Raw genomic sequence first — 13,458 nt, forward strand, 5'->3', positions numbered from 1 at the left:
CATGTGGCTGCTTGCAGTTGATAGATCAACTGGACTAGAAGGACTATGATGGTCTTACTCACATGTCTGGCAGTTTGCCAACCTGTGGGCTGGAGCAGATCATTTCTCCTCTGTGAGGCCTTTCATCCTTCAACAGACTAAATTAGTTTCTTTTCATGGTGGTATCAGGGCAGCTCCCAAAGAAGGCAAAAGCAGAAACTACATGTTCTCTGGAAGCCCAGATCTCATAACTCACACATCACTTCTGCTACAGTCAAAGTCAAAGCTAATCACAAGGCCAGCCCAGATACAATGAGGTGAAGGAATAAAATTTACCTCTTGCTGTTGTACAACATTGTATTTCATTTTTTTTCTATTTCAGTGAGGTATAATTGATAAATAAAATTGTAATATATTTAAAGTACACAGTGTGATGATTTCATATATATATGCATTGGGAAAGGATTTCTACCCTCAGGTTAATTAACATTTCCATCACTTCATATATTTATTTTTTTCATGAGAACACTTAAGTTTTCTCTTAGCAAACTTCAGTTATATAATACAGTAGTATTAACTATAGTCACTGTGTTACACATTAGATCGTTAGATCTTATTCATCTTATAACTAAAAGTTTGTACCTTTTTACCAGCCTCTTTCTGTTTCCTCTACTCCTGAGTCTCCGGCAACCACCATTCTATTTTCTGTTTCTATGAGTTTGACTGTTTTTTTTTTTTTGCTTCAAGATTCCACATATAAATGATACCATGCCATATGTGTCTTTCTCTCTCTGGCTTATTCCACTTAGCATAATGTCCTCCAGGTTTATCTATGTTTTTGCAAATTGCAGGTTTTGCTTCTTTTGACAGGCTGAATAATATTCCATTGTAAATAAATAAAATAAATATTTTATTTATATACATATTACATTTTCTGTATCCATTCATCTCTCAACAGACACTTAGATTATTTTTATACCTTGGCTATTGTCAATAATGTTGGCATGAACATAGGAGTACAGATATCACTTCAGGATAGTGATTTTGTTTCCTCTGAATATATACTCAGAAGTGAAATTACTGGATCATATTTTTTATTTTTTGAGGACCCTCCATGCTGTTTTCCACAGTGGCTGTACCATTTACATGCCCACCAACAGTGTAAAAGGGTTCCCTTTCTTGCACAGCCCTGTCAGCATCTGTTATTGTGTATATTTTTGATAATAGACACTGTAACAGGAGTAGGGTGATATTTCATTGTGGTTTTGATTTTTATTTTTCTGATGATTAGTGATGCTGAATATTTGTGTCTCTTCTTTGGAAAAATGTGTGTTCAGCTCTTCTGCTCATTTTTTAATTGGGTTTTTTAAATTGCTTTTTAATTTTTTTTTTTTTTTTTTTTTGCTGAGTTGAGTGAGTTCCTAGTATATTTTGGATATTAACCCCTTATTATATGAGATTATTTTCTTCCATTCGATAGGTTGCCTTTAAATTTTTTGTTGATAGTTTCTTTTCCTGTGTAGAAGCATTTTAGTTTGGTATAATCCCACTTGATTATTTTTGCTTTTGTTTCCTTTGCTTTTAGGACCAAATCCAAAAAATCATTTCCAAGAGCAACTTCAAGGAGATTATCCCCTACATTTTCTTCTACAGTTTTATGATTCCAGGTCTTACAATCAATTATTTAATGCATTTTTAATTGATTTTTGTGTATTTAAAACAGGAGTCCAATTTTGTTCTTTTGTACATGGAGATCCAGTTTTCCTACACCATTTGTTGAAAAGACTATCCTTTTCCCATTGTTTATTCTTGGTTTCTTTGTCAAAAACTAGTTGAGCATATATGCAAGGGTTTATTTCTGGGTTCTCTAGTTTATTCCATTGATCTATGTGTCTGTTTTTATGCCAACATCATACTGTTTTGATTACTATAGCTTTGTAATATAGTTTGAAATCAGGAATGTAATGTTTTCAGCTTTGTTCTTCTTTCTCAAGATAGCTTTGGCGGACATGATTCCATAGTGTAGGGGTTAGCACGTCTGCTTTACACACAGAAGGTTCTGGGTTCATGGCCCAGTGGAGCCATGGTCCATGGTCTACAGCCATGCCACCCTGAACAAGCCCGATGTCTGATCTCGGAAGCTAAGCAGTGTCGGACCTGGTTAGTACTTGGGTGGGAGGCCACCTAGGAAGACCAGGTGCTGTAGGCATAAATAATAATAAACATTTTTTTTAAATTTAAAAGAGAAAGATTGCTTTGGCTATTCCAGGTCTTTTGTAGTTTCATATGAATTTTAGAATTCTTTTTCCTATTTCTGTGAAAACTCCATGGAACTTTGATAGGGATTATATTGAATCTGTCAATTGCTTTGAATAGTGTGGACATTTTAACAATATTAATTCTTCCAGTCCAGGATTATAGGATATCTTTTCATTTATTTGCATCTTTCTCAACTTTTTTCATCAATGTCTTATAGTTTTCAGGGTACAGATCTTCCACCTCCTTAAACTTATTTCTAAGCATTTTATTTTTTTAATGCTATTATTAATGGGATTCTTTTCTTAATTTTCCAGTAGTTTGTTGTTACTGTACAGAAATGTAACTGATTTTGCAATGAGCTTATTGCACACCATGAAGTCAACTATTGTTTTACTCATTTTTTAGATAAGGGAATTGAGATCTAAGCTTAGGAGAACAGCTTGTGTGACAAATCCAGGTTTGAACCAGGTCTGTCTGACACCTACTATTTACTGTTAACCCTAAAGATCTGAGAAAAGGTAATCTTGCTTACTATGGCCAAAGTTCACATGAAAATTGCTCTCTCCTTTACATCTCAGTATGTCAGGACTCAAACAGATGATTTCCTTTTAGTATTTTTATACAAGAGATTCAGCCTCTCCTTTCAAAGATTTTAATGCCCTCTCCCTGATCTTCTATTTTATTCTTCCCTTAAAGTCTATTGCCCTGTTATAGAAATGGGTTCTAAATTGGGCCAAATTCAGTCACAGAATCATGATGTAAACTGTAAAAAAACATGAAGTTTTCCTACTTACCTAAGAGTTGATTTAAATTTTTAGGCGGCAAAATAGACACACGGACCAGTGGAACAGAATCAAGAGTCCAGAAGTAAACCCATATTTATATGGGCAAAGAATTTTTGACAAAAAAAGCCAAAAACATACAGTGGAGAAAGGAAAGCCTCTTCAATAAATGGTGCTGGAAAAACTGGAAAGCCACCTCAAAACCATGAAACTAGGCTGTTGTCTATCACCACACACCAAAATTAACTCAAAATGGATTAAGGACCTAAATATAAGACCTGAAACAATAAAATGCATAGAAGAAAACATAGGAACTAAACTCAAGGACCTTGGACTTAAAGAGGATTTTATGAATTTGTCCTCAAAGGCAAGAGAAGTAAAAGCTAAAATAAATGAATGGGACTACGTCATACTAAAAAGCTTCTGCTCAGCAAAAGAAACCATCAACAAGGTAAACAGACAACCATTCAAATGGGAAAATATATTTGCAAGCAACGCCTCTGATAAGAGCCTAATGTCCAAAATATACAAAGAACTCATATGACTCAATAACAACAACAACAACAACAAATGATCCAATCAAAAAATGGGCAGAGGACCTAAACAGACACTTCTCTTTAGAGGACATATAAATGGCCAACAAATATATGAAAAGATGCTCAACATCGCTAGCTCTTAGGGAAATGCAAATCAAAACCACAATGAGATACCATCTCACACCTGTTAGAATGGCTATACTCAGCAGAAGAAGTAATAACAAATGTTGGAGAGGATGTGGAGAAATAGGAACCTTCATACACTGCTGGTGGGACTATAAATTGGTACAGCCACTATGGAAAACAGTATGGAGGTTCCTCAAAAAACTAAGAATTGATCTACCATATGATCCAGCAATCCTTCTACTGGGTATTTACCCAAAAGACTTGAAAACTCATATCTGAAAAGATATTTGCATACCGATGTTCATAGCAGCATTATTCACAGTGGCCAGGACATGGAAACAACCGAAGGGTCCTACAATAGATGACTGGCTAAACAAGCTGTGGTACATATATACAATGGAATATTACTCAGGCATAAGAAGAAATGAAATACTGTCATTTGCAACAACATGGATAGACCTTGAAATAATCATACTAAGCAAAATAAGCCAGACAGAAAAGGTCAAAAATCACATGAAAAATCACATCACTTATATGTGGGATATAAACCTAAAAGAAACAAATGAACAGGACACAGATAGAGACTCATGGACATGGACAATGGACTAGTGGTTTCCAGAGGAGAGGACGGAGGTGAGAGGGGGAAAAATAAAGTGTTTAAAAAAAAAAAAAAGAATTATAGTGAAATTACATGGTTTTATATAACTGAGAACAGTTTAGAAATAAATTCTAGGCCACATTCTTTCAAATTGATATCAAAATCATAAAAATAAATGATCAAAAGGATAACACAAGCAATAAACAAACAAACAAACAAACAAACTTTTAGGCTAATGGAGGAGATGATGCAGAGGTTCTATAGGCTGAGTAATCATTTAGCCTTGGTTTTAATTTTTACTGTCTATCATTTGATATCCTAATACACTTTGGTCAGCTCAGTAGAAATATTTGTCTAAAGTATTCTTTTAAATGTGAGGAGAAGGACTACAGAGAGAACATATCACCATTATCTTGGAAAGGAAGAAAGAATAGTCAACAAAGATTATAAGTTCAGTTTCATTTGAGCTCTGTAAATGTCTAGCAATTTGATCTTGGACAAGTACTTTCTCCAGTTTAGGCCTCAATTTTCTCATCATTTAAATGAGTGTTAAGCTGAATATCCTCTTAGTTCTTCTGCTCTGACATTATTTGATGCTAGTGCCAGAGTAAAATTTCATGATATACTCTACACATTTTTCTTCCAAAACACATTGGCATCGTGTTAAATTACATTGATTCATGTTTCCCCCATGTAAACAATTGTGGCTATTGCCAAAAGTTGCTAACAAACAGAAAATAGGTGTGGTATGTTTCAACTTCTTTTTCCTTTAATACTCTGAGCACAGTTTTGATGTGCTGAAAAACTGCAAGGTATGCTGCTCTTTATTTGACTCATTAGATCACACCAAAAATATTTCACAGAGCCTCTTTTATACCTTGTCTGGAACATCATGCAAAGTTGAACAAAAATATTTGAACAAGATGTCGATTAAAAAAAAAAATACATCTGTGTTAGAGAAAAAAGCAAATGTACGAACTAGATGTTAATCTTTTTGTTTGATAACCAAAGCATATTGATAAGCCTCTGCCAAATAGTTGAAATGTATTATAAATGAACATTTTTTTTGTTGGACAGCATGCTGACTGAGCCATAGAATATAGCCTAGAGGCATTTATAAGTAGATAGAGATACCATAGGATATAGAGTTCTCAGGGGGAAAAATCATGATTGAAATTGTGAAATGCTTTGGAAAGCAGAAATTCCAAACTGTCATCTTCCCAGCAGATCTGATTACTCTCATGTGTTCTGATTTCACAGCAAACACTGATCCAGTTAACATCGGGGAGGAAGTTTCCCAAACAAACCATTTGTGGCATCCTTAGAAATATTTCTGAATGGTTATGCATTATAAGAAGGTCTGGTATCATCTTTAACTAAAGTTTGTATTCACTGAGTTTTTTGATTTAAAAAAAAAATCTTGACATAAGCTCAGACCTTAACATACACTGCTGGTTGGCACCCAGACTGGTGACTATTTGACCATTATGAGAAGTCCTGACACAGGGCAGCTTAGCCTAATGCCCAATGGGATACAGCATCTCTGGTCTGTTTCTCTTCTTCCTGAATGTCCCATAGGGCTCAACTGAATACACAGCTCCTCACTTCCTTACGTGTGACTTGATATTTGAGATCTGTTCAGAAGGCCAAAAAGCACAAGAATGACGCAAATCTCACATAAAAGCCACTGTGGGATGGGAAGAGGGGAATGGCAAAGCTATATTTCTTCACTAGAATTTTCTCTTGGCTTTGCCTCAGCAGCTTGAAAAAACCAGCCTCCACACACTTTCCCTAACATCCACCATATTTTTACTTCAAATTCGCCTGTCATTCTTTCTACCACTGTCCTTCCACTACTAACTCAGTCACTATCATTTTTCCTCCTTACTTGATTATACCATCCTGGGTACTTATAGAGACCCATGGAAAGATAAGCTTTCCATCTTCGTATGAGCAAAGTAGGCAAATACTATGAAGAGAATGGAAGGGATCTAGATCAGGCAGGAGAAGGGGAGCAAGAAAACACATATCTCTTGCCTCAACAAACTGATCAGTCACTCCTCTCTAGCTGCATTTCAGTCCTTATTCTAAGTGTCCTAATTTTCTCCTGACTCAATTTTTATTCAGAACCAAGTTGTTCTTCCATCAGATGGTGTGATTAGACATACTAGTTGAAGCACAACATTTTTGTAATTTCCTCTGAGTCTTTAAGAAAGAACATATAAGCAATAAAAAAATACCCTTTAAAAAATTGTTATTTCTCATGAAAAAAAAAACTTTCACTTTTACTAGGGTAGTTCATGGGGCTGTGCCTTGGGACAGAAAGTAGAAGAGACTTTCTCTGACCCCAGGACCAGCTCTCAGAGATCAGGAGAAAAGAATAGTCTAGACATAGCATATGACTGAGACAAGAAATCCTCCGGGCCCTGTCTCCAGCATCATGACCAAGCCTCGAGGAATTTGGGGGACAGGAACATGCCCTCTTCAACCTCTTCACACAGAGAAAAAACCATGGCCAGGATCCTGGCTTGGCAGCAGCTTTGAATGATAGACATTGTAGCTCTTCTGTACTCAGGCCCCCTGATTACCATGGGTATCCAGCTAGCCTGACGTTAAGAAGTAGATAAGGAGGCTGGGGCCAAGAGAGTAGGACTATCTGGATTTCAACAGGGTCACAACGAGCAGTGACATCAACAGCAGCCCCCACAGAGGACTCCTCAGTGGGCTGAGCCAAATCTCAGATTTTCTCTTCTCTGTTTGATACCATGGTAATCAGGATCGACTCTTCAGACTGAACAATTTATGTTCCTGGGACTTTTCAGGTAAAACAGCAACGTAGAAAAAATTGCCATTGCCTCAGTGGCAGGGGACAAAGGCTCAGAGCTGCTAAATTTTTATGAGTAGGTTTTGTATCCAATACTGGAAAGTAAAGAATATCAATTTCACATTGGTGGATTTTTGGGTTGTCCAGCATCCATTCATTTTTTTTTATCAGCTCTGATTCCTTTGGAGAAATAAATTTTTTACCCATTGGACACAGTCTGGTGAGACAATAATCAGGGCTATGCCCTTCCCTACCCTAGCACAAGATTCAGATTGAGACAATTGGTGACCCTTACCCAGGTTTTAAATCTGAGCATAGGGTCAAAGGGCCTGGAAGTTCTAGAACTCTACTCCATCTCCACAGATGGTTCCCACTGGGGCCTCTACAGTGTACTGCTTCTTTGCTTCTGGAGCTGCCTTATTTCTTGCCACATCCCCAGCAAGGAATTCTAGGCTCCTGGCAATTCTATGAGCCTCTGATATCCTTCCAATAAATTTCTTCTAGCTTTAGTTAGTCAAGGTTCATTCCTATGGCTTGTAACCAAAGGCATGTAACTAATTTACGCCAACATTTATCCAATGGGTGACAGTTTACAATATGTTTGTTCATTTAGTACCCTATTTCATTCCCACAGCACTCTGACATGAGTAGAGCAGATATTATTTATTCCTATTTGATACATGAAAAAAAAACAATGACTCAAAGGGCTTAAACAACCTGCCATGTTGTCACAGCAAAAAAGTATTTCCAAGCCCAAGAGTTTTGGCTTTATATCCAGTGCACTTTGCACTCACCACAGTGAGGTCCAAGTCCCTCGTCCATTCCCCACAAAGCAGCAAAAGGAAGACAAATTAATTGGAAATATCCGTGTTCTTTTACTAGCATTCATGTTACTAATACTATGGATCTCTTTTCAAATTTCCCTTTTAATGTCCAGGGATCTAGATGTAAAACTGTTCTGTAATATACTGCAGCAATACTAACAGAGTGAGACCACAACAGGGTGACATATTTACATTTGGAAAGAGTGTAAGTCAGGGCAAATTGGCTCTCATGTCACCTATAATTGTTGCCTTTTAGAGGAGAGATATCTAAGTTTATCATCATTGTATAGAAGAAATGGCTTTCTAGAAACAAAAATAAACATGTCTGTTTTCCAAAAGTTACTGACACTAATCAAAAGGGGTCTGAAAACAGGCCTCGCACAGGCAACAATTATTCCTGTGACTGCAGAGAATTGGAGGCTTTTTTCTTTATTCATAGAAGGCCTAAATTTACAGTATCATTGAAACTTAATTATTACAAAATTTATCCAAAGCCAATAATATTCTTTTGGAATTTAAAATCACTAAATAATTTGCCTGAAGTCCCAGTTCAGGTCCTTAGCGATGTTTGGCAAATCATTCAGTCTAGAATACAGCACATGAAAAATCACTCTGAAGCATAAGCCTTGAGGCCCCTCCATCCAACACCATAACTAATTAGAAACTCAGATCTTCTAGGCCAAGCATCACTATTAGGCTACTCTCCTGGAACAGATTTTCTTATACAGAAGTAAGAAAAATTCAGTTTTTCCTGGTATCGTCGGCTTTATAATCCTACAATATTCCTCAATTTAGAAGAGAGAACCATTCATGAATATGCTTGAAATATGAGTACTAGGGAAACAAACGTGACAGCAACAAGTTCATGACGGTGTTGAATTCACGCAGCTTTAAAATTCTTTATTTATATAAAAAATGTCTGCTTGTCTTCATCTGCTCTATTGTATGCCCTTTTATTATAAAAGACAACACCATCTAGATAATATGTAGTTCATAAATAATAACCATTTTGTTATTTTATATAGAAAATTTGGGACAAAACTTTTCTTCAGAGCCACAAATGTGAAAAGCAGATGTTCTTTTACACCAAGGAAAATGTGAAAAAAAAATTCCCCTTTAGTATGTATACATACACAAATTAGAATATTTGAGCCTATTAATATCACTCATGCTTGGGTACATATTACCTGACTCCACACTTCTGTTGGTTTGATTTGATTTGCTCCTTAATTTTTATAAAATTGATTTATTGAACCAAAACTAAAATCATTATGGCCTGAAAATATAGGTCAAAGTCTAAAACTGATCAGTAAGCAAAAAAAAAAAAAATGCATGAAGTGAAGCAGAAAAGATTAAAAGGATGTATATAAATTTCAATAATCACACAATTGTATATGCTAATGGAAACATCTCCGAACTATGGAAAGAGACTTATGAAACTATTCTTTTTATTCCTAGATGAAAGGCAAATCTAAAATAGTCACTAGCTCCTAGAGTGGTGGTTGTATAGCAGCAAGTTTAATGTTAAGGCTGCCAGTCAGATTAGATTACCTCTCTTAACTTTGCCTTCTTTTATTAATTTTCTTCTTTCAGCGTAGTGATTTGTTAGTACTTTCGTTGTTTTTTAATATATTGCTCCTCATTGCAGGTTAAGCACATGGTTAATAGTTCTATAGATAACAACTACTCTTGATAAGAAAATCAAGTATTGCCAAAAGCAAAGAAAATGTTTTGAAAATTCAAAAGACTAATTTGTAGGCTGTGATTTTGGGGGAGAGCAGAATGGGAATAACGTTGATATAGTTGTTTTTTGTTTGTTTTTTTTCCTTTGAGTTCTCTTCTGAAAGAAAAATGTTAGATTACTACAAAGAATCAATTCTTTTGTAACCGTCCCATTCTTTCTTTACTGCATTACAAAAAGTTTTATGTATAATTACTTACAGAGGACATAAACGTCTTTGGAGTATAAGTGAGTCCTACTTTATTTGGGGGAAGGGTGGATAAGAGTGAGTGTCCACAATTTGACCTTCTCCATAGCTTTCTGTTTTCTACACATCTGACAGACTAAGAGGTAGAAGTAGATCAAATTTCCTTTTTTTTTCCCCCTCAGGTTAATGACATTTGCTGTGAAGGCCAGGTGATTACTAGAGAATTGAGAACTGGAGACAAGGGGCCAGAAGGCTGTATCTCAGGAGTAATATCTTCCATTTATCTGATGAGAGTATTGCAAAAGTTCCCAGGTTATTCATCTATATAAATAACATTGCCACCCACCTGGCATTTTCTCAGAGAGGCAGGCTTCCGATAGCCTCTCCCTGGTTTCTGTAGAGAACAAATTTAAGTCCCATTCCAAGTCACCTCGGTGTGTTAAATATTCTATTTATTCCAAAATGTACATTGCTAAAAAAAAAAAAAATCATTTTAGGATCATTTGTTTTCTATCACTTCTCTAAATATTCTATTTCCTAGATTCATCACCCATCCACTTACTCAGCAGGCTTGGCTCCAAATACATTTTGACAGTCTTTCAAATTCAAACATACCCTCAAAGGATGGGAAATCACTGATAACATTCTTTTGAATGTTTAGGGACTGAGCAAAACGTCTGATAAAGCCATCCTAACAATGAAGTCCAGATGCAAGAGCCAGCTCTTGCCAAAATGGTATTGATTATGCAAGAAAGACACTTCGAAACTAATATAGATACCCTCCCCCCCATACACACACACACACACACACCCAAGGCCTTTCAAACAAAGCGGATTAATAACGTCCTAAGGTAGAACAAGAAGTAAAAGGAAAAAAAATCGTCAAAGTCAATTCTTTTGGGGGAGATTATCTGAGTCTCCTATTTGCTTTACATTCTATAGTGGTTGCACTTCCAAGCCTCACCAGTGTGTTGGTGTTTTATTCCTGGATCTTTATACAGACTAACTATCTAAATGATGAGAAATCTATCCCCAGCCCTTTCTAATTTTTCTCTGTGTATATGGTGTTATTTTAGGAACCAGAGTATGAGGAATTTTCATGCTTCTTAAAAATAAGAATGTTTCATGCCATCTATCTTATGGATTCTGCGATAGATAGATGAATTAGTTCCAAATGGTTGGGTTTTTACTCCCATTAACTCAGTGTGGATTCTTCAGCATGTGGAATCACGAAGTCCAGAGGGAAAATAAAGGGCAGGATACGTGAACCTTGACTCTTGAATGAGCCGAGGTGTCTGGAGTCACCAACACACTAGAGTTGAAGAATGGTGTTCCTTAGGTAATTATGATCTCAGCCAGTTCTAATGGAGCGATAATAGTTCGGCAGATCCTGTGGGTGGTGTGCATTTCAGAGCCCTCACAAATTCCAAGGAAAGAAAGTTATTCTTTTACCTCAGGAAAAAAAAGAATAATTGACCTATTGGGACAAAGGAGAAAATTGACTACAGTTCCTTTGGCGCTAAGGCCCCTTGTCATTTTGAAAATAGTGATTGGATTACAGACTGGATTAGCATAATTTAGTGGTGAAAGCATGTGTAATAATTTATCTTCTGCCCAAATGGCTACTGAAGCATATTTCTTCAATTTCTTCCCTTCTACCTATCTCAGTTAGGTAGGAAAAAAAGGAGGGTGGGGGAGGGGAATGGGAGACTGAGGAAGTATAACTCCAAAACACTAAAAACATAAAATCACATGGCACAGTAAATGTCCTACTATGAGTGAGGATGACAAGTACTGCATTTAGTATTATCAGAAACAAAAAGTGGAAATGAAAGTAGTCTCTGTACCTGTAGATTCCATATAGCTAAGGGTGGTCATTTTAAATAATTATGCTTCTCTGCATTGAACTAATTTAATGAACTATCTTAGGGTTTTAATCAGTCCTCTTTTAAAAACCGAAGTAAATACACATTGATTTTTTAAAAAAGTCAAATACTACAAAATAGTTTTACATTTTTTAAAATTGTCCTCATACCCATTTCTTTCTACCTCGGGGTCTTGCTCCCCAGAGACAATTATCTTAATCTTATTTTTTTTAGCAATTTAGTTAACCTTAAATGTATGTTATACTAAAATTATTGATTTTCTTTGGGTATTCTCTTTCCACTTCGAGGTGAAGATTTAGCTAGGTGAAGACTGAAAACCAAAGTGTTTGGGTTAAATGACATATAAAATAGTTCTCGCTGCGGAGGTAAGCAGGGTGCCAGGATTATGTTTCCTTCTTCGCAGGTCCAAAGTCATACATAACTTTTGTGCCATTCGAAGGAGATGGATCAAGTGCACCAAATAGTCAAATGAATGATCTTTTCTTAAAAATAATTAAGTACAAGAAATCATCTCATATTTAAGTTGCTTCTTATTTGAATCATTATTCTCATGTAACTTTTGTTGTATTTGTTTGCCTGATCCTTTCCTGGGTTTTATAATTGCCTCTTTTGAAGGGAAAATAAAAAACTCATATATTTCTTTATTGATTAAACATCACCTTCTCTGGGAAGTCTCCTGGCGTCCCCAACGTAAGGTCACTAATTCTCACCTTTAAGCTTCTATAGTACTAATTTACTATAGTTCTAATTTAGTAAAAGACTTACTAGAAACAGAGTGCTTCTTCTATTGCATTCTAATCATACACTTAGCTCTATTTCTACTAGAAACCCTAAGATAATTTATAAATTCTTTAAAGAGAAAAACATCATAGTGTCTTTTCATGCCCTACCTCTTGCACACTGCCCAACACACATGTATTCATTGACTTTGCTGTATGAATAAATGAACATGGTCTGTAAAGACATTACTCTCAAGAGACTAATGCTCACTCATCTCAACCTCTCACCTCTGCTCTCCTTTTTTCTAAGTTCTTTTAGAAACATCTAGAATTAGAGAACAGTATGTTTTAAGCTGTTTTCTTAAAAATTCCAGGAGAATACATCTATATGTTATCCTTTGACTTTGAAAATAAAACAGGAACCATCTCAAAGATTTTGGCAGTCTCCTGCTTTTCAGCTTAATATCCTCCATTTATAAGAACCTCTTTTAAAAAATACAGTTTATCAGGAACTTGAAGACAGAAAGCATCGGAAATGCTTGAATTCTTCTAAATTATTTTCTCTTGCTTTAAAAGCTCGTTTATAAAAACATAGACTACAAATGACATAGGATGTATAAATTTAAAGATATAGAATATGAAAATATAAAGACATAGACCAATTTCTATGCTAGGCAAATGTGATGGCTTGCCCCTTTGCCATGACAATCAAATTCTTCTCAAAGTAATCTATTATTACAAGTTTCTCAGGGACTTTCTAAAGTTTGTCTTAATTAACATTATCACAATATTTCCTGTTATGGCAGAGAATTTTAGGATAATATTCACAAAACTTGTGTTTTTAGACTTTGAAAATGTTCCTACATTTATTGGGAGTGGTTTGATTTTAGTTCCAGGCTAAATGTCAATTAAGAGTCGGATCTCTTTGAGCTACTATCAATCATCATGCCTGAAGTTTGACAACAGCAAAATCATCTTAACTTCAGCCACCCATGTC

At 35.7% G+C, this 13,458-nt stretch overlaps 1 pseudogene; it reads left to right on the forward strand.

The window, feature by feature from the left end:
• Positions 1-2,072: 2,072 nt before the first annotated feature.
• Positions 2,073-2,188, forward strand: LOC120591000 (uncharacterized; annotated as a pseudogene).
• The last annotated feature ends 11,270 nt before the right edge of the window (positions 2,189-13,458 follow it).

The sequence above is a fragment of the Pteropus medius genome, unplaced genomic scaffold (genome assembly GCF_902729225.1).
Source record: "Pteropus medius unplaced genomic scaffold, Ma_sr-lr_union100, whole genome shotgun sequence".
Taxonomy (NCBI): domain Eukaryota; kingdom Metazoa; phylum Chordata; class Mammalia; order Chiroptera; family Pteropodidae; genus Pteropus; species Pteropus medius.